Source organism: Camelus ferus, chromosome 2, assembly GCF_009834535.1.
Source record: "Camelus ferus isolate YT-003-E chromosome 2, BCGSAC_Cfer_1.0, whole genome shotgun sequence".
NCBI classification, from domain to species: Eukaryota; Metazoa; Chordata; class Mammalia; order Artiodactyla; family Camelidae; genus Camelus; species Camelus ferus.
Window position 1 is genome coordinate 25649422 of NC_045697.1, and position 20236 is coordinate 25669657.

Below are 20236 nucleotides of genomic sequence, written 5' to 3' on the forward strand. Positions count from 1 at the left end.
ATACTATAAGAAAAAAAAAATTACAGGTCAGTATCCCTGAATAACACGGATGCAAAAATCCTCAGCAAAATACTAGCACATTGAATTCAGGAGCAAATTAAAAAGAATACACACCATGATCAAGTGGGATTTATCCCTGGAATGCAAGAGTGGTTCAACATATGCACATTAATCAGTGTGATGCACCACATTAACAAAATAAAAGAGTAAAAATCATGTATATACAGAGAACAGAGTAGTGGTTACCAGAGGGGAAAGGGCAGGGGTATGGCAAAATGGGTAAAGAGGGTCAACTATATGGCGACAGGTGGAAACAAGATTTGGTAGTAAACATGCTATAGTGTATACCGAACTAGAAGTATAATGTATACATGAAACTTGTGTAATATCATAAAACACTGTTACCTTAATAAAAAATAAGTGAATATCACTGGAAGGAGGAAAAATGAAAGAAAATGTGATATACATACACAATGGAAAATTATTCAGTCACAGAAAAGAAAAATTCCTGCCATTTATGATATCCAGAATGAACATGGAGGGTATTTTGCTGAGTGAAATAAACCAGACAGAGAAAAAAAAACACTGTATGGTATCACTTACAGGTGGAATCGCAAAAAAAAAGGAAAAGTAAGTTGATTTCATAGATACAGAGAACAGAAGGGTGGTTGTCAGAGTCCAAGGTAAGGGGAGATGGAGAGGTGTAGGTCAAAGGGTACAAATGTTCAGTTGTAAGAAGAACTTCTGAGGATTTAATGTACATCATGGTGACTATAGTTAATAGTATAGTGTTACATACTTAAAAGTTGCTGAGAGTAGATCTTAAGCATCCTGATCACACATAAAAATTAACTATGTGATATGATGGATGTGTTAATTATCTTAATTTCTTTAATTATTCCACAATATATATGCATATCAAACCACCATATTGCACACTTAAAATATATACAATTATATTTGTCAATTATTCCCCAAGAAAGTTGGGTGAAAAAAAGAAAGGAGATCATAAACTTTTGCCCATCCAAAGAAAGATTAACTTAATTTTGAAGAGATGTTCTTATAATTAATATAATATAGTTATAATCACTTTATATTCATTTTATATTGATACATAACAAATTACTATAAATTTATCCACATAAAGCAACACAAATTTATTATCTCATAGTTTCTTTGGGTCAGAAATCTGAGCACAGCTTAGGTGGATTTTCTGCTCAGGGTCTCAGAAGCGGGCAATCAAGGCCCACCTTCTCGTCTGGAGGCTTGACTGGAGAAGAATTCAATTCTAAGCTCATTCACGCTGTTGGCAGAATTCATTCCCTTACCGTTGTGTGAGTAAGGATGCTGCGTTTTTGCTGACCATCTGCTGGAAGCTGCTTCACGTGCAAGAGGCTGCCCATGGTTTCTAGAGGCTGCCCACAGTTCCTTGCCAAATGAGCTTTCTTAGCATGACCGTTTATTTCGCCAAGCCTGCACGGAGAATCTGATCTGAGGTTTTAATTATATCTCCAAAAGTTCTTCACCTTTCCCGCATTCTATTGTCTAGAGGCAAATCTGAGGTCCCGCCACACTCAGCGGGAAGGGACTACACCAGGCATGAACATCCAGGGGCAGGAATCATGGGGCCCACTCCAAGGTCTGCATTGTACACCAAGTGATAATAGTGATTTTGTTTTGTGCAGTTAGGATCATGGACTTTGAGGAGAACAGATGGGTTATAGTTCTAGCTCTAACAATTGTCAGCTTTGTCAAGTTACATCACTTCACTTCTGTAAAGATCAATTCTTCCATACATAAAGTACGGATACTAAGACCTACTTCATAAGGAATACCACGTGAGATGATAATTCTCAGCACTTCCTCTCATACCTACCACTTACAAATAATTTGAACTTTTAATTATTATTATAATTACTAAATATGTACTTTTTGAGTAATCATAATATATTTTTTAGAATAAATAGATTAAAAAGATATGTACTAGCTGTTTAACTTTATTTTTACTAAGATCCTAGTTCTGAGCCCAAATCTGTAAAAGGGAATTTGATTATACTAGACCTATAAATAAATTATTTAAGTGGAAATGGCAAGAATTTTTTTGTAATCATTCAGCTTTTGGGTACTTTAAAATTAGCTCCAGAGGAAATGATTCTGTCTGTCAACACACTTGTTTTCCTACCAAGTTATCCAGCACTGTTTGAGGTTTTTCTAATGTTGTGTCTTTTTTCCCCAATTATGTTTTCCACTTTCCTCCTGGCTGCAGATTTCAACTCTATACAGTGGCAGCTTAAATATTTATAAAGCATAAGCTACAGACTTTCTTTCAAACCTGCCTTAAAATTGAAAAGTGAAACTGAAAATGTAGTGATAACATCAAAAACAAATATGTTGACTTGGCGAATTCTGAAGTGCACAAAGAAGTTTTGGAAAACCGTGGTTTTTCTATCCCTGTTTCCAAATGACAGCAGGCCTATTTCTTCTCATAATACTTTGCAATTCTATTTTTAAATTGACACCAAAAAATCAATGCTGATAATTTCAGAAGCTACCAACTCTACTTGATTGTGAAAATCCAACTGGAAATTCACAGAGTTGGCGTCCCTTCCCTCCAAGGGTCCAGAATAAGGAAATGAAAGGGAGAAGGGGAACTGTCATTTGTTGAGAGTCAGCCACGTATGAGCCACTTTCTTTCACTTTTATAAATGCTTTTCTTTAATGCTTTCACTTCATGAAATGCATTAGGGAAAGAGAGGAGTTCTAAAACATATGACCAATTTCATAATTTCAGTTTGTAATCTTGTAATTTTTTTAATCTTAGATTGATGTTTGTCAAAAAAATTTTCAATATTTTCTACTGCCTATCAAATCTATCCACAAGTTAAAAAAATACTTTATCACTGATAAGGTGGACTTTGACACACACAAATATGCATGCACAAGCCCGTGCATGCACACACACCATACCTATGAGGAAATTTTGAAGGTTTTTTTTTTTTTTTTTTCAAAAAAGGAAGGAGAGGGGAGGTATTGACTATAATTTAAGAAGTCTGAGGAAAACAAGAAAAATTATGGGTATATTGAAGAGCCTTTGAATATGATTATGAAGTTTGTTCAGTTGTCCTGGAGGAAGACAACAAGTGGTGGCACAGAGCTTCTTCTAAACTAGAGGATGAGTCGGTCTAACCCTGAAGCTCACCTAATTTATATTCTTAAGTATCAGCTTTATTGATAATAAAGATTCTACTTTAATTTTTATCCACCAGAACCTTCTTTTTTTTTTTCCCTTAACAGATGTTGAACTTAAGTGAAGAAAATAGAAATACCATCCATTGAATTTCTTCAAACCCTAACAGAATGGTGAGTTTACAGTGATGACTTTTTTATATTAAATAATATTAATTCTAATCAATTACCTTTGATATATTGCATTTTGCCTTTTATGCTTATTTGTGTGTTTCTCATTCTTATAAAACTGCAATTTCCTGTGTGCAGTGATTATTGCTGTCTTATTTTTATTGTGACTTCCCTTTGAAAAGAGACAAATAAGCCTACTAAGCTGGAACACTACTCTGCCTTTTTAAGCAAACATTATGGATTTTGAGTATTTGTTCTAGTCAGCAAGCCTATCAGAGTTCACAGCACAACTGACAATTAAACAGACACAGATTTTTTTAAGCTACATTATTATAAACTCCTCATTCTGATTGTTCTGTTATTGTAGGTTCAAACAGAAGTCACAACCATTGGACAAATAATTAAAGCCAACTTTAACGCATGTTTGTAGATAATAAGATCTTACTATTTATAGAACAGGATATAATTTCACAAGTTTTCCAATACTTTTTCAAATTCTAGCCTCTCATCCACTTGGAGGTATATGAATATATAACTGAAAACTGTATTTGTCTGCCAATCTGCAGAATTTGAGAACTTTATGGCTTCAATATATTGACCTAGATAGGTGGCATTTGTTATCTTTATTTTATTACATAATTTTTTACAGAGAAAAACTCAATATAGGTTAATGAAATAAATATATTGCCAAAACTTGATTTTTCCGTGCAGTAAACCAATTCAATTACTCAAATGAACCCATCGGGTATGTCATGAAAATGAGTAGCACCTTTGAATGTAACACAAATGTAGTAGCATGCCATGTCCAGCTCTCAGGAACTAATGAGGCAGCTCACAGAGCTGCTCAAGTCACAAGAGACCTGTGAAGAGGGTCAGGATCTTTGTGATCATTGTTTGACAAGGCAGCCAGCTTAAGGGATTTTTTTCTTTTTTATCAACTGCACTTCAGATCTGCTTAGTTTCTCTCCTGCCAGCTGTGTGTTCTCCCCTTTCTAAAGCCTCTCCTGTATTTCCTCGGGAAATGAATGAGACCTGAAGAGTGAGTCTTGGCAATTATATCGACGTGACCCTGTTTTCCCAGGCAGTGCTGACCTCACAGCAGTTCCACGTCTCTCATTTTTCTCACAGATGCATCTTACACCGGCACCTTTGCTTGTGAGACAGACTGCAAATTGCTGTAAGCACAGACTTTAAGAAATTGAGAAAAACTTCTAAAGTCTGAAATTAGCTGTTATTTTCAACTGTAATTAATTTTATGTTAAAAGGATATTCTTTCGGTTATAAAGGATATTCTTTATAAAACACAAGATAAAATATGCGTAGAACCATTCAAATGCGTTACCCTTTTGCTCATGCTCCAAAGATGTAAAACATTTGAATCGCTTAGCAAAATACATCTTTCTTAAAGGTTAATCAGTGAACCAGTTCTCTCCCCTAAATCTCTGTTTTGTTTTTTTTTCCCTTCTATAAAAATCTAGGAAAATCACACAGTCTCAAAGATCCCTTCTTCTTCATTTGTTTTCTAATTGTTCTAAGATAAGGCAGCAGAGTTAAATGAAGGAACAGAGCCTGCACTTTCTCTCCCCAGGCTTCGTGTGGGACATCCTCTCCATCCCTCTTAGAGTTTCAGAGTCAATGTTTCTTTTCTATATGAAGGCAACATAATTGGATGCCATATATATATGCAAAAATTACTCGTTAGAAGGATACTTTTGAAATTCATTTGTTTATTTCATTCTCAGTAATGTTTCCCATACCACACCTTCTTCAGAACCATCCCAATGCCCTGCTCCCTTTACAGCAAACCGTCCTAAAAATTAGTTCTACTGCTGCTGTTTCTAATTCCTCACCTCACTTTCCCTGTGCGCATACTCTAGTTAGGTTCCAACAATCCTTGTGCAGCTAAAACTTCTTGTTAAGGACCACTGCAACATCCACACTGCAATCCAGTGTCATTTTAATGCACTGCCTCATTCAGGGTTGCAACAGGAACCCTATAACATAATAAAAGTTAGTGTAATTCAAGGAAGGTTGAATACAGGATTTAATTATAAAAGAGGGGAAGACTCTAGAGTTACCACAGGAATAAAATAGCACCCAAGGTTGGCTAACAGTAGTGCTATTATTAACCCTAATCCTGGAATAAATATGAAAGAACACACTTGCTAATCAGAAAGAAAACTGTAATGAAGATGGGGCCACGTAGAGAGGAGTTATGTCTTCCAATAAAGGAACAAAGCCAGCCCAAGGCAAGCCCCCAAGAAAGGAGGTAGGAAATAAACATTCTGACTTGACTCTCGTCTTTCTATCCGATCTCATGCTGGGGGTCCCAGTCAACTGAGCTGACAAAATCCAGAAATCAAAAAAACACTCGATTATTTAGCACATCTCAGCCTTTGGGGATAGAACGCAGGTAAGTGAATAATAAAGAGTGGACCTGGAAGGTTAAAGAACACATCCTTATATGCATCACCCCATTCACTCACCTCTCAGGAGTGCTCTACACAGTTGACCGCTCCCCACTTCCTAAAACGCTCTCTTCACTTGTCCTCCATGCCAGCACATCCTCTTAGGTTTCCTCTTAATTAACTAATCACTCTTTCTCTCCATCTCTTCCTCCACTCAAATTTTAAGTGTTGTTATTATTCCAAGGTAGATCTTAGGCCTTCTCTTTCCATAAAACCTTATTTTATGAGCGCTTTAAATACTATAATTGTAACTTTTAATTCATAACTCCAACATGGAAGTTTTTGTAAGATTCAAACTCACATACTAAACCATCTGTACCAGATGTCCAAGAAGAAACCTCAAAATTAATATTTAAAGAATAAAACAATCGCCCTCCTCTCCTCCCATCCCTGCCCAAGTTGTTATTTTCTTCATCTTATCCATCCCTCTAAACAGAGCCACCATCTACCTTCTTGTTCAAACTGAAAATGGAGAATCATTCCTACTTTCTTATTTTTCTTTCTATATCACAACCTATCCATTTGTAAGTCCTGTAGGCCCTACCTCAAAAACGTACTCCCCAGATGCTCTTTTTTCTCCATTCATCACCATTTCTGATGCAGATTTCAGAAGTAGCTTCAATGACAAATCTCTTTACCCTGCTACACTCTCTACATAAAATTCCAAAGAAACCAAAACTGACTCTTGAAAAATATAAGTCAGATAATGTCCCATTTTTGCTTGGAATCTTCCAAGCTTCCTTTTTGCATATGGACTCAAATCCACATGTTTCATCATAGTAAAAATTTCCTACGTGACTTGCTGCCTACTGAGCTCTTTGGCCTAATCCGCTCTTCTCCCAATGGTTCTTCACTCCCTTGCTTCATGGGCTTTCTAACTATTTTTTGCCCTCACTGTTTTCTCACTTGGATCCTCTGTTCTGTCATCCCTTTAGGGCTCACTCTATTACTTTCATTCAGATCTCTGCCCAAACACACCTCCTTAGTAAGACCTACTCTGACCACCCAATCTAAGTTATCACCCAAGTCATAGTGTTTTGTTGTGTTTCTAGCAGTTATCAGTTTTCTTGCCTCTATACTTTTTGTTTTTTTCTGTTTCTCTTCACTAAAATGTAAAATTCCACGAGATCTGTGATTTTATCTTGTTTTTTCACAGCTATAACCCCAGCATCTAGAGAAAAGTGACTCAGAATAGACACTGATTTTGTTTGATGTAGAATGAATGAATTCTTTAGTTTCAGTATTCAATTATAGTTCCATGTAAGGGAGAAGATGGGTGGTCCTTTAAAAAGAAAAACATAGGACATAAATTTTTTTCCAAGCAGGAAAAAAACAATTGAATGATTTGAAGGAAAAGGACAGGAACTGAGAAATGTGTCCTAGATCCCCTGTCTGGGCAGAAACTCTGAAGCCAGCAAAAGCTAGAAATAACAAGATATACTAGGGGTTTTGTTTATCACTTACAAAATTGGAAGCTTTTAAGCATTTTAGAGAAAGGCAGAGTCCTCTGCTGCATTCCAGATGGTCATGATGCAAAGGAGGGACACCCAGTAGAGCACCAAAGGACTATTAAACGTGCCACATGATAGTTCTTGTGGTGCTAATATCAATAGTGTCACTGAGCTCTCTAAGAACTGGAGCCAACAGGGAGCAAACCATAAATTTGATTACCTACAGATTTTAGCAGTAGATATCAGTACCTTGCCCAAAAGAAGATAGCAACGTGTCATCATTAGATGCTCAAAGACTAAGGCAATCAGAGTAAGGCAATGAAACAATTTTACCTATTGCCATGAGAATATATGATCCTTAACACCAAAGAACATTCCACTTTCCTAGGTCCAGTAATACTGAGTTCATATTTTCAACCAAATTTATGAGATATAGTAGCTTCTTCCTGCAATAAACTTCCTTGGCTTTAAGAAATTTGATAAGCAAGTAATACCATAGATTATAAGAAACACAATAGAAAACCAGGTCGAGCATCTGAATATCTTGGAATCACTCTGTCCTTGACACTGCAGGGTCACAATGATGATTAGATGTGTTCAACCTCAGCTTAGGGAAGTCATCAGATCTAAACTTCTTTTCAGCTTTTTTTCCTAATTAATAGACTTAGAAATATGTGACTAGCTTCCATTCTCTGGTTTAGGTGCATCTCATCAGCACCAGTTAGTCATCACTCATTAGTCAAATATTTATATTAAAGTCTAGGTGTTGCTCTAGTATTCAGTTGTTGGCCAGATTCTCATTTCCCTTGGATCCTGTATTCTCCTAGAAATTTCCTAAGTCAGTGTTACAAGGAGTATTTGACCAAAGGTCCTTTGGCATTTCAGAAGGTAGAAGAGAGAAAAAAGAATTATCTATTTACCCTCCCCCTCCTCCAAGTTCACCAGCTGATCATTGTCAATTATCCCTTAGTTAATACTTCTCAGCATTTTCTTAAAATGTATACTAGAGTAATTTCTATAACATTTAATGCATAATAATAGACATACAAAAATACTATCAGTCAGTATCATTTGTATCAGTCAATAAATTAGAAAAAATATGGTTATTGTGATCATACATGCTTAATTTTTTTAACATTCTGTTATCAACTAGACTATTTTCCCCTCTCCTCTTTATCCTACTTATATTTTTTACAGGTAATTAGCAGAGGTATACAACACTCCAAAGGTACAATTATTAGTTTTTCAGCTCATCAGTCTTCAAGGATATTGTATCAATTGTGGCTTTTAAAACAATTTACAGAATAATTTCCATCCTGGGTTTATTGTTTATGTAAGCTTTACTTTCACTTACCTCTATAAGTAAACTTATGAATTCTTTACCAAATCATATGGCTTTGGGAATCTTAGCCAGAGTCATTATTTTGGTTATTGATTGCTAAATAACAAGCCACCTCAAGATTTTGTAGCTTAAAAAAAAACTTAAAAAATTGTTTTTTATCTTTCCTTGTTTTGTGAATTCACTGGGATGTACTGGGAAGTTGTTTCACTGGCTTCACCTGGAGTGTCTCATACAACTGCAGTGAGAGGACAGCTGGTGCTGAAGTCCCTGGAGTCTCAGTGTGATGATGGGACTCCTGCATCTTTCCCTGTCTTCATGTGACATCAAGGCTTCTCCTCTCCAAGTGGCTTCTCCATAGGCTCTCTCCATATATTCAGCAGAGTAGTCATACCTCTTACGTATTATCTCAGAGCTTATGATCGTGAGAGGAAGCAGCAGCTGCCTGTCATCTTGAAGTCTAGACATGTAACAGGTGCAGGGACCCTCTCCACAGTCTACTGGTCAACATGAGTTACAGGCCAGCCCACATTTGAAGTGTAAGTAGACTATCCAGGGGACATCCTAAAGGCCACTTTAATTTATCCCCAAATTCCCACAAAGATTTCTAGAATTGCATTCTCCATTTAGGAGTATTCTTAAATATCCAATTATCTAGGATCCAATTTGCAGACTATGCAACAAAACTGTTGGCCAAAACCCAAGCATTAACCTGGAAGTGAGAGCCTAATTCTTCCTTCAGTACCAGATACACTGTTCTCATTTCTGCTCATTGTATAGGTTCATCTTTTCCTTTCTCAGCCAAAGCGAATAGCAGCAGACTTTCAAATGACACTGCATTCCTTACTTTGAGATTTCCATCAGTCAACCAGACAATTTGCTCCATGCTAAGTTCATGGAGAATATTTAAATATATTTTATCCATTAATAGTTACTGACCATTTCTTTGGGGATTGCCTATCCAAAAGCAGAGATGTAACCTGTCTTTGGTCATGATACATAGGTGGCATATTACTGTAATCTATTTCTACATTATCTTTGAGCTTTGCTGAACTGGTCCATCCTTATTGAAATACAACTATGACAGAAAAGGCATTTCAGTTCTTAGCTTATTTGATGTCTCTCAGTGGTGATGTTTCACCAAAGTTCATTAGCAGTTTGTCATATGTCCCTCAAAGGAGCTATAGCTATCCACTGCATCAGGTAACTTACGAGCCCAAAGCTTCAATGATCACTGCTGTGGGAAAATACTAGATTTCTGCAATAGACCCCATCCTCTTTCTGTCTGTATAGTGGTTACTTCCATAATCATTTGTGCAGTAACATCACATGGCCTTAACGATGCTGCTTGAGTTCAGCCTGCTACATGCCTAAGTGCTCTGCACCACATGTCAATGTGCAACTTCATGTCTCAGGACTAAAAGGAGCCTCCAGGAGAGCAGACATCAAGATTTTAATGGGTCCAACTAAATCCAAATGACCTGATAATAAATTATGCATTTTTCTTATCAGTAGGGTCTGGTATAGACTATAGCATATTCCATAATTTCTGTGGAATGTCACGGAATGTCCCCTATGGCTAAAGACCGAGTCATTCACAAATTTAACTGATTGGGTTGGGCCCTATCTTTTAGCTTCATCTAATCATATGCATCATCATAATTCTTAAATAATTTATTACGTCTTCCTCTGATCAATCAATGTTATGGATTCACTTACTTTTGTCATTGACCAAATCTGTATGGCATCTCACTGGGCTACGACATATGCCTGAGAACCCTAATAGGAGGATGATCAGTGCTTGGAGGCTTCCTTCTAAAACTGGCATGGAAAGAAAGTCTTGACCACGTCTCTTAGAACATCCCAGTAGAGTTGATGTTAATTTGTTAGAATTCCTGAATTCCAACACTATATGTGACGTGCAGAAGCTATTTTATTCAATCAAATAGCTTTTCCCCTTTGATTTGTTTAAAAACATACTAATAAGAGGAAGAGAGGTATATAAGAGAAAGACTAGAACCGTAACCTAAAACACTATAGGCAAAATATTGAGTGGTTTATCAGTCTGTTCTATTCACAGTTATGTTCTCTGAAGTTACACCTGACTATTCTAATTGTCAAACTCTCAACATCTATCACTTTTTTTTTAAATGCATCTGATTTACTTCATGTCTGCTCCTAAAACTGTAACTTATTCTTAGATCTAATTGTCCACCTTTTTCCAAATATATTTTTCTTTACTTTGTAGCACTAGAAATCACAGTCTTATTTTTTTAATCACTTTTATCATTTCCTGAATAATAGGAACGATTAGGAAGGGTGATATAATATTTCTCAATATATGTATTCCTATAAAGTAAAGAACTTATATGTACACGTGTACAAATTTAAAGTGAAAAAAGAAATAATCAGAAGGTAAGTCTAAAATAAACACTGTTTTTTGGGGCAGGGGGGTTGTTTTTTGTAATTCTTACCCTAGAGGCTACAAACAGATGAGATGGGTTCTGAGAGCTAGGTAATAAAATTGGAGCTAAAATTTTAATTTTCTTTACTATTTTGAAAAACTGTTATATCCTGTTAAAGTGTACACTATGAAAATATGTTTAATTTTTGGCATTGCGTGAAAAAATAATAATGTAATTATAAATGAAATTGTAAATTAAATGAGGAACAACCATATTTTTCTTATGGAAGAAACCAGCTAGGAACACATCATCTATTTACATTTACTCATAGTCACATGTAAACCTCAAAGAAAGAAGGAAGGAAGCAGGGAAAGAAGGAAAGAAGAAAGAAAAGAAAGAGAATCACCTTTAGGATAAATTTCTTTATCACCCAATTCAGAATACCAACGGATCAACTGATGTAAAGAAGTACCCTCTTTGTTATAGATTGAATGTGTCTGTTCCTCCAAAAGTCATGTTAAAGCTTTAACCCCAAATTGTGATTATATTTGGAGGTAAGGCCTTGAGGGGTATACAGGGTTAGATGATGTCACGAAGTTGAAGCCCCCATGATGAGATTAGTGATGAGATTTCTTCCTAGAAGAAGAAGAAGAAAAGCTAGAGCTTTCTTTCTTTGCTCACACACAAAGAGATCATGTGAGCACAAAGTGAGGTGATTACCTACAAGCCCCGAGGCCTCAGAATAGAACCTGCTTTGCCATCATGGCACCTTGATCTGGGTCTTCCCAGCTTCGAGAACAGTGACAAACAAAATTCTGTTACTTAAGCCACCCAGTCCATGGTATATTGTCATGGCAGCCTGAGCTGCCTAAGCCACTCCCAGAGATGACTGGGTTCTGAGTTGCAACAATTGCATGCTATGTAAGTCAGAGCAAGGTTTCATTTTAGCTCTTTTAAACTTAGGGCTGTCTCCCCCTATGGAAGCGTATGGAATGGAAGATGAGATGATGATATTTTCTATATATAATTTTTACTATTTAAAATTAAATAATAAATAACAAAATCCATTAAGTGTCTAGAACATCACAGAAATTTCTTTTACCTCCCACTAAACTTTCTCCTTGAAAATGCTAAACCAATCCTCCCATTTTTATTTTTTAAATTATTTTTCTGAAACAAATTATGTCTCCTTTTATTTTCTTGAAATATCCATACTATTACCTAAATACTCAGCTAATTGTTACAATAAATATTTTCATGTCAAGTCAGAATAGAAAAGAAATTTAAGACATGCTCATTTTTAAAGTATGATTTGCATTCTCAAAAAATTAAGCAAAAATATTGCCTCGTATCCATAAACATTTTAGCATTTATCAATCAAATCGGTGGAGGGAAACTAGGAAGGTGAGGTGTGAAATTTGGGATATGAAAATCAGGGACACTGAGGTTTGTTTCTGTGGTTTGCAACTTTCTTGAGTGTGAATTTCTGCCCCTAATTTAGGCATTGCTTGAATAATCAAAAATTGCTCTGATGACTAATGTATCATAGGACTCCCAAATGATTTCCCAAACAGAAATTCACTTTTAAATTTTTGCTCCAGTATTTTTCCTGACTTTTAGATGTGCTATGTTATTTCCAATAACTCTGATGTATCTCTGATTATGAAGAATTATTTCATTTGTACTGTTACTACATTGTAATATTATTTATTTGCTTTATCTGAATATTGCAATACCTAGGCACATTTTATTCTTTAGAAAGATTATTATCATCATGTGAACAATAAATCGCATTCTTCCACTAACATCCGCTCTATTCCATGAAGGCATAGTTTCTTTATTCCTCTAAAGAGGACAATATGTCATGAATAATGAAGTGTAAATCCCATTTGGGTCAGAGTTTCCGAAGTAAAGAGATGTGAAGAGACAAAAAGTGAGACTAACAACAGAAAGTACTTGTGTATCTTTTCATCTTCTAGCCTGTCAAAAACATGGAAGTTTGTACTGAACGCAATGTCTATAATTATAGTGCTAGTTGCCAAGAAGAGTTACTGTGTCTGTTAAAAAGATAATTACAGCTGCTTTACAATTCAAATCTGTGCGTTCAGTTACCTTGTGAAATCCAAATGAATGCTAATCTGACCTTATGTTTCCAAAAGGCACTATACTTTTTAACACTTTTAAAAAAATTGTTTTACTGAGGATGACAAACACCCTCACATCTTCAAAACGATTACACATAAAACAAGCACTTCAACCACCACCCTGCACACAGTAAAGAATTTCAACCACCATAAAATTTATCTCTCTGAAGCACTTAACATTTTCACATGCTGCAGATACAACTGATTGGTCTACAATTCAAACTTGGATGTATATGTCAGTGAGGATCTCAATAGAAAACAGATGGCACGCTCAAATTGGGTAATTCAAGGTGGCCTTCACAAGGGTAAATCAGGGGGAACTAGCATGGGACAATGCAATTCTGTGGGCTGGCAAGAGCTGGAGTCTTAATGTCCCTAGGTCTAAATGGGCAAGAAGAGGTAGCAGTTATCAGAACCAAAGCAGTCAGAGCTGTCTGGAGAGGGCCACCTCACCAGGGTGTGGCCTTCCATAAAGATAGACACTCAATTCCCTGTGACCTGGTGGAGAGAGAGAATCAAGATCACATATACCCTCACTTCCCTCACTTTTGACTTCTCATCTTCAGCTAATCCCCCCCCCCAGAGCAAATCCACTAGGAAGCCATAAGACAAAGGTGCAGATTGACACAGTCCATATGTCATAAAAGAGAAGTTTTGTGTTGTTGCAGAAAGAATTCAGAAACAAGACACAGAGGTCAAGAAAGCAAAGCAAGGATTTATTAAGGGATAGACAGTACGCTCTCAAGGAAAGAGTGAGCAGACCCCGGTGGGTAGCTGCTCTGAGTTTCTTTGGCAAGCTGGTTATATGGGTGTGAAAATGAAGGGGCAGAATATTCATTGGCATGGAGGGGTTTGGGGTCATCTTTCCTGATCTTCGTTCCAGCTCCCCCTTCCTAAGAGGGGAGGAGGGATTTTTTGGTCCTTATTTAGTCTTGATTGGGAAGTCAGATGAGGACATAATGAACAAAAGGTTACATTCAGATAGAGGTCATAATGAATGACAGGTTACATTCAGATGGTGGAGATTCCTGTCTTGTCCCACCTTTCTTTGCCTCCAGGACACTTGTCAACCCAGAATTTATGGTTTCTTATCAGTCCGGGGGATCTTGCTTTTCTTAGTCTGTCCAACGAGCCCCCTTGTTCACAAGATGTATGGTTTTCTGGCATTTGGCCCGTGTGCCCCTTTCTCTGCTCAGATCTAGCTATCTGACTGCTCTAACACATAGATGCCAGCCTTCTGGGGGCACAGAGCCGAATTAAGAAGGGTTAAGAGTGGAACTGGAGGAAGAAAAGGAAAATACTCAAGCAACACATAGTCAATTTGGAAATAATTTTCAAGTAACTCATTGCAATACACAATTTTCTGTAGTATTGTAATTACAATTTTTGTAAAGAGTTAACTTCAAAGTTACTCTGAATCATTTATAATAGGGCTAGTTTTCTAACTATTAAAAAATATAATTTACTAATGTTGCTTCATCTAATATGTCAAACAACTGAAAGGTAGAGGTGTACACACATTGTGTCTTTAACACACAGTGGTTCAGAGAATTTAAATGCATGTTTCTCTAAGCCACAGAACCAAGAAAGGAATAAACAATGAATGAAAGGGTGAATGCTATAAAGTGAATGTTGGTCATACTTCTCATGCTATGTACCGGACAATGTTTTAAGCGTATTAAATGTATGAACTCATTCAATCCAGGCAACATTATATGAATTACTTATTATTATTATTATCATCATCATCATCATCATCATCATCATCATCATCATCATCATCATCATCACTATTATCCATATTTCACAGGTTAAGTAAACTCCATCAGCGAACAAGCACCTTGTCCAAGGTCACAGCACTGGGGTCAGGATTCATCCTCAAGCCATTAGTGTCAAAGTGTGTGCATTAGATCAAAATTTTCATCAGAGTTATATTGGCTGGGTGACTTAAGCAAGAAGTAAACATCACAGAAAGAAATATTATGTTTAGATTCAAACGTTGGCTGTAAAATAAATAGTAGATAGATGTCAGTGTGATGTGAATGGAATCTTTCTAAATTCAATGTATATTAAATTTTATAAATCCTATCAAGGGATCATTTAGTGATAATGTCAATAAAATAGAGTTTTGTCACAAGATAATGATCTCCTGCTGTTACATACCCATGAACACGAAGCCAAGTTGTTTATTTTCAAAGCAGGAAAAGTCAATTCCAGAATTATGCTCTGTAGCAGTGACTTTAGTTCTATTATACAAAAATGATGCACTTTGATTTAATAATTTTGCCTGATGGATGTTTGAGAGGGAAAATGACAGATGCTCCCGTGCCATTGTGAGCCAGAGGGTTCTGTCAGGATTAGAAAATATACCTGTTGTACGTTTTGCCTAATCAGAAACAGTCATCCATAAAAGTGATGAGGTTGTACCCCTGCAGTAATCTGCACCTTTATGAATGAGATGATTTATGACCTGTTGAGGGTGCTGTGGTTTTTAACTTTAATCAGGGAATAGTGGTCAACCATGCAGCCATTCAGTCTAAAAGAGGAGGATATACATAGTACTTAAAAATTTAAACTGACAGCAAAACAAGTACAGAAGGGGTCTATTGCACTTGGTAATGATCATGACTCAACTTTCATTCTAACTCCAGATGGAACTGTAGTGATTTTTAACTAGGGTCCCAAATAGAAAGACATTTCAAAGTTTCACTTAGCCTGGAGTGTATCCAAAAACACCTAACTCCCACAACGACATAATAATACCTATCTGTGAGAACATAGTGAATGAAACCTTGCATTTTAATATTTGTGGTTGTTTTCCAAGTGTTTTCTGCATATTTATTCATTATTCATTTCATGTTTACAACCAACTGGAGAGTTAGACAACACTGTACTGGTTAGTTGAGTAAACTGAGGAATGAAAAGAGAAAAATCAATAAGAGCTGGGTGTTCTGATTCCTTCTTCATGTGCTTGCATCCAATTATATCCCAAAGCCCTTCTTTCTCGAAAAAGTATCTTGCTATAGTTTACTCTTTTCTAAACAATGAAAACCAATGTAATCAGAAAGTGTGTTTTCAAATGCATTTCAAAGCTAAGGTACAAAACTGATTTATTTAGTCATTGCAAATCATTTTCAAATACATGGATATCCCTATTTTATAAAACTAAATACATTATTGATTAAGTAGTTAAGAATTGGTAGTCAAATTACAAACCCTTTGTTTATAAAGTGAGTTTCAAAACATCATTCTTGGATTTGAGGTTAATAGCACCAGTCCTGAAGCAGTGCCCTGTAAGTAGCATGTCTCTTCCCTAGCCAACTTCTAAATGACTGAGAAACTGAACAAAGAGCTGATGAATGGGAACCAGAGAGTCACTGATGGGGCTGATGCTGTAGAATATGGTTTATATGTTTAAGAAAGTTGTCTTCCTGACACCAAACCCCAAATTTAGATAGATGTACTCACCCACTTGTACAGTACAAGAAACGGCAGTCCATGCCAGGTTGGAACTAACCCTTTTAAGTTTAAGAGATGGATGGACAGAAGAGAATGGGTACTGAGGAGTCATTGCAAGAGAAAAGGAAAGACTGGCCTACAGATGGCTTTGTTTCTCCTTCCAAACTCACTCAAGACCAAATTCATTTCACTTCCTCTTAGTCAGAGTAAGTAAGGAGGGCATAAAAAGTCAGAACTGTTACCTATTAAAGTTCCCTTTCAAGGAAAACAACATGTTTCTTCCATTACCCATCACTACTCCTACACCTACACTTCTGCTAATATTTTCCCTGACAGAAAGAGTTACTCATACTTCTCCAACCTAGAGCAGGAAATACGATTTGCTGCATAAGAAATCATTCCAAACCTTAGTAGCTTAAATCATTAATGATGTGCAATTTCTTACCATTCTCTGTGTTGATCGGGCAGATCTCTCCCCATGGAAGTAGGTGAGATCACTCAAGCTCAGCAGGCTTGGCTGGGATTTCTCAGGAGACCTCTGTCTCATATCTGATGCCGTGGTGCCAATGGTGGACTCAAGTGCCTCTATTCTCCTCCACTTGGTCTCTTTCTAACAGCGTCAGCACCTTTCAACATGGTCTCTCTATCCAGAAGAAAGGCTTGAACTTCTTTACAACTAGTTGGAAAGAGAGCAAAAGTAGACACTTACAGGTCTTTTCAGGGCTGAATCCAGAACTACTTGCACAATAGCTCTTCTGTAACATTCTATTGATAGAGGCAAGTCACAGGTATAAAAGGAAGGGAAATACACTCCACCTCTTAATGGTTAAGATATACAAACAGAGATAGCATAAATTGTTGACCATCAATTTGCAGACCAGCTTCTGCAAATCTCAGAGGAATTTCCCCATGATTCCATATGATGCCTAATGCTCTTTCCATCCCAGCCAGAAGATATCTACCCTCACAAGCATACGTTGCCTCTGACCCTCCTGCATCTGGGCTTTCCTTCCATGATTCTTTCACTTTATCCAGTATTCTAAAGCAATTCCATTTGATCTCCAGAGCTGGAAGGTTGATGCTAGATCACTGTGTGCATGGGACCACTCTTTGGGAGCAATTCTTTATTCCCTCTCCCTCATCCATTGATACAGACACAGCACTCCACCTTAAATTTTGACATATTATTCATCTTCAGCTGAAACTAACTTATTATTCTCAATAGATGTTTTTAACAAAAATAGTCATTTATTGAAATCTATTGTATAATATTTTAAGGCAATATTTATAAGTAAATAGGCTTGGAAGTAAATTTCCAAATTTATTGGGAGTTAGTTTGAAATTCTGCAATTTAATATTTTCACTCCCTAAGATGGTGCTGTGATCATTGTTACATCCTTACTATATTCAGTTACTCTGAATTTTTCATTAATGGATTCAAGTTGGCAGTCATTCCGTATACATGATTCTAGTCCTTAGAACTTAAGTCAAAACTAACTTGAAAGCAATGCCATCATGTGTTACCCAGAGAGACAGGCTTCAAGAAAAGGTTGACTTCCACATTGTGCGTGTATAACAGGTAGTATTTTTCAATCTGTCTTTATGACTTTGAAGTTCACAATTTTATTTTAAAGAAAATTAAGAGAGAACCGGTACCAAAAAAGCAGAGCCCCTGAAGGCAAAATAACAAAGACAGTGAAGAAAACCACAGAGACTGAAGGCTCCTATAGTTACAATTTCTTTGACTAGAGAATTAAAAATAGGCAGTGTGGCGAATCTGAGTCACCGCTCAGCAGTAATGTTGCTGTTACTGCTTCCAGTGAAGTCAAGAAACCAGCACATTCTAATGGGAAGAAAATGCTGAAGTGAATAATTTTGAGTTCTGCTGCCTGGTCCTCTGATACCTGCTCCGGATTCTTGGTGCTAAGTCATTTCTTCTCTGTCTTTAAGGATTTCAAATGGCTGTCTCTAACCTCAAACTTGGAACTCGGTATCTCTGTTCTCCTTGCTGAAAACATCAGTGACCCATACAAAGCAAAAATTCAAGAATACTCTCTGTATTAGCTGTCTGGGCTTCCATAACAAAGGACCACAAAATAAGGGCCTAAAACAATAAAAATTTATTGTTTCACAATTCTGGAGGCTAGAAGGCTGAAACCAAGGTATTAGAAATGTTGTTTCCTTCTGAAAGCTGTAAAGAAAAATCTGGTCCAAGAATATCTTCCAGTTTTGGTAGCCTAAGATGCTCCTTAGCGGACAGATGGCATTCCTTCTCTGTGGCTTCACATTGTGTTCTCTCTATGCACGTCTATCTCTGTGTGTCAATTTTCCCTTTTTATAAGTATACCCAGTCATATTGGATCAGGGCCCACCCTAATGGCTCATCTTAATTTGACCATCTGCAAAAACCTTATTTCCAAACAAGTTTATATTCATATACTCGGGGTTAGGATTTCAACGTCTTTGGTGGGGACACAGTTCAATCAATAACCATCATGAGTTTGGAGAAAGTCCAAACTCCTAGGTACAGCAGAAGAGAGCTGTGACAACCTGCCCTCCGCTTTTCTCTTTAGGCTTACCTTTGCATACCCCACATCCCAGTCTATACTCCAGACCGTTGAACAGGTAGCACTGTAACTTCCCTGATTATACATTACATCCTGTCTACAGGCCAATTAAAAAGAATAAAAGAGATTTCCTTGTGCCTCCCTAATTGTGATCTCTCCAAGTGTCTGTACTGAAATAGCCCATTTCATTTTTGAGTTGGACACAATATTCACCTTGGCTGACTTTTCACCTGACTGCAAACTCTTCCAATCGTTCCCATCAATACTCACAAGCTCATGTCCTGTTTTTTATGTTTGTTCTAGGTGAGGTCATTTTGTACACATTCCCAAATCTCTGGTGCATAAGAAGTAAGAATTTTCGGTCAGGAATTTCAGAAAAGATTTTGATCTAAGGTGTAAGATATAAGCTTATGAACTGGCAGCTGCAGTACATTTCACTCTACAGAGCAAGGGTTGGCAGACTATGGTCCATGGGCCTATTTTGTTTGCCCCATTAACTAGAATGGTTGGTACATGTTTAAGTTGTTGAAAATGTAAGAACACTGTTGAAAATCAAAAGAACAAATCTATGTCATTACAAGTAAAAATTACATTAAATTATAATTGTGGTGTCCATAAATAGAGTTTCATTAGAACACAGCTAAATTTGTTTATGTATTTTCCCTGGATGCTTTCACGCTACAGCAGAGTTGAGTAGTTGCAATAGAGATTACATGGTCCACAAAGCATCAAATATTTACCATTTAGTTCTTTCTAAAAATGGTTTGGTGGCCCCTTATATAAACTAATAAGATAAACTAGAGATTTGGAAAGAGGAAGAGAGACGAACGAGCCAGCGAGAAGACCCAGGGAGAAAGAGAGACAGTCAAAGCTTACACTGAGCTCCAATAGTGTCTAGTTCCTATCGTTTCTGAAATTCAACATTTGTAATCTTGCATTCCATGAGAAACACCAAATGAAATATAAAAACCAAATTTGTTGACTGTGATTAAAAGTGTCCCCTGAAACACCTTTGCCTTTCCTCTACAGTTGACTCTAAGCTCCTT